The sequence below is a fragment of the Capra hircus genome, chromosome 9 (genome assembly GCF_001704415.2).
Source record: "Capra hircus breed San Clemente chromosome 9, ASM170441v1, whole genome shotgun sequence".
Lineage (NCBI taxonomy): Eukaryota > Metazoa > Chordata > Mammalia > Artiodactyla > Bovidae > Capra > Capra hircus.
In genome coordinates this window covers 49,170,746-49,173,870 of record NC_030816.1, presented here as the reverse complement: position 1 = coordinate 49,173,870, position 3,125 = coordinate 49,170,746, and positions in this window count along the sequence as shown.

The following is a 3,125-nucleotide window of genomic DNA, read 5'->3' as shown; positions in this document are numbered from 1 at the left end:
CAGTATTGTAAGTGATTTATTGTAGTCTGAAGGTAATACAATATGAGAAGGGGCTTTTTTAATCAATGCATCTTGGTGGTACAGTTATCGAAATTTTTAAAATTCATTCTCAACATTTACCATTTCAGATAATCACTTTATCTAGAGGTACATACACAAAATCTTTTAAATACATTTTTAATGACTTTGATCACTTCTAAGGTGATTTGCCAGTTCAGTCCTCAGCAAGAAAAAAACCATATAGAAGATACCTTGCATGTTAGACCTTCTCCTCACTGGGAGCACTGGATTGAACTTGCTTAAAGCAAACCGAATTTTCGCATCCCTAAAGGGCAGGAGACATGCAAAGCATCACTTTTAAGACATAATAATAATATGAAAATAACTGACACTAAGTGTCAGTTAGTAAGTGCTTAGCTACTATGTGCCAAGCATTGCTCAAAGCATTTTACATGTATTAAGCCATTTAACTATGATTGCATATAGAGAGTATATAAAGAAGAACTTGGAAGGAATTTGGGGATGGCTGAGTAAATGACAAGAATTTAACATGCCCTGTAATTTACAGAAACAGTGAATTAAGGAGTTTTGCATGGCTACTGATAAGTGCCTTTGTTGAGTTTGGCATGCAGGTGGTGACATCTCAAAATTACCTCAATGCCATCACTGTCTTCTTGTCGTTAACCACTGCGGTGTCATTAACTGATACAGTTGTGATCAACTATCAACCAAGATACTAAGACATTAGATAATTTGATTTGGAAGACTTCATCAGAAATTAATTTTCAGAGGCTATGATAGTAAGTACAAAATATACTTAATTTTTTGTCTAGGTGAATTGTATGTCAACTTTGTTGGAATTAATGGGATTTGTTAACTGCACATCTGTGAGGAAGACGCTGTGAATGGACATTTATGATAAACCTCCCTCTGGTAGCTTAAACGTAGGCTGTGTTGTGGAATTTTCCATGCTTTCTGTTATAACTCATTTGTATTTGAGAGAAGCGATGAAGAATTGGCTGGGAAATTATTTTGTTATCTGTTGTAGGAATTCCACTAGAGACTAAGTGAAAAGAAATTGTTTTCATAAAATCTTCCAAAAAGAATGGCTTTGTGTGTGTGGTGTGTGAGAGAGACATTCCTCTTTCCCCCAGATAAGTATGAAAATAAATAAGCCTTCCTATTTCTTATTCCTGACTACGTATGGTCACGTAACTTTAGCATAGATGGTAAACATTCTTCAATAGTAATTACTATCAATTCTTATTTTCAAAACCATGAACAGCAGTCATTTCCAACTATACTTCAATGACTTATTAGTGTTCAATCAGGTTAGGAGGTTTAGTTGTGAGTGCTATTTAGTGAATATTTCTGACTATCTGTTTTCCAGCCATGTGCGAGGGTAGTACCTCCTCAGACCCTTGTGACTGGGTGGGGTCACATGACTAGTCCTGGTCCATGAGTTACGAGCCCAAATTCCGAATGTCATTTTCAGTCTAGAACATTTCACTGTGGAAACATCCAGAGCTCACTTTTCTCTGCTAGAACAACCAGAAATGCTTACAAGGCGGCTGCTCTAACACCTTGGATCCCAGAGTGAAGACCATGCAGTGCAGGATCTCCAGTCAATGGACAGTAAATATGTAGTGTAAAAGAGAAATAAACCATGTTATTTTTAAGCCACTAAGGCTTAGAGGCTGTTTGATACAGCAGCCTTAGTAAGACTATCCTGAGGGACACGTGTTTTCTGAAAAATAGGTTTTCATGGTTGAATGAGTTGAAAACTTTCATGCAAGACTTCCTATCAACATGCTGTATGTACACTGTGACTCTCCGAAGTGGAGATGTGGGTGTAACACCACTATAGATAGGACCCGTCACTTTCCTCTCCAGGTAGAGCAGGCCAGAGGCATCTTCTAGTCCTCATCTACTCCTAAATTCCAGGCATCTGTTACTTCTGGTCACCAAAATAACACAGACACACTCACACACACACACAAAGTCTTGAAGTTTGCATCTGGGTTCAGGAGGTAAAGAGAACCCAAGCAATTCCACACCAAAAAGAGGACTTCCTCTTGGACCCCAAAGCATTGGTCTGCATATGCAGCAGCTGGATTTTATGCAGCATTCATATGACACCCTACTCACCAAAAGACTCCTTCCTTTGTCCTGTCAATAAGCTGACATTCATTGGGCTACTCCTATGGGCCAGATACTGTACTTGGCACTAGGAATATAGACTGTGCCCCCCACAAAAGATAAGGTCCTTCTCTTTGAGTTGGTCAATTACCCAAGCCAGCCATTAAAACTAACAACAAACTAACTACAACTGAGATGAATATATTGAAAGAAACCTGCAAATTTCTGTGAAGCTGTAGTAAGAGAAATGACATTTAAAGGAGACATAAAGCCTCCATAGGAGTTGCCCTGTTTAATGCAGAAGGGAGCCTATGGAGAGGGAACAGTATTTGTGAAGCCTCTGAGTCAGAAAGTAACATGGCACATCTTGAAGAAGGGTTAACTGAGCTGAAGTGCACAGAAAGAAAACGAGTAGTGGGAGATGAGACTGGAGATGTACGCAGGAACAGGTGATTGTGTGTATACAATACATATGAAAAAATGTAGCTCAGTGGCCTAAGCATACATATCAAGGGAGTCCATGTTGAAATTGGCACTCCTGATTTTTTTTTTCTGCTTATCACATTTGCGCATGCCTTCCTGGAATTCACTTATTATTGGCCTTTTGACAATGACTTTGGTGCTTTCCTAGTTCGGGTAGTTTAATCATTAATCTGCATTCTTTTGAGTCCTACTGAAATGCAAGATGTCATTAATCAGGCCTTAATTCTTATCCATAATAGTTCCTAATTCACTCTCATACAACAATGACAGGGGCTGTTGGGCATAATTTGGGGCCAGCAGCAAATGATAAGGTGGTTGATAGACAGAGTAGGTTGCAGTTTTCTACCATTTTGAATATGTCATGGAATTACTCATCCTGTTTAAATGCATTTCAGTTTTATTCAGTTAACACAGGCATAATGTTTCAACTCAAAATGGGTTTCTTCCCAGAGTGACTCTAATATAATCCATATATTCTCTGTTTCTGTCTTCTTGATCTCTTG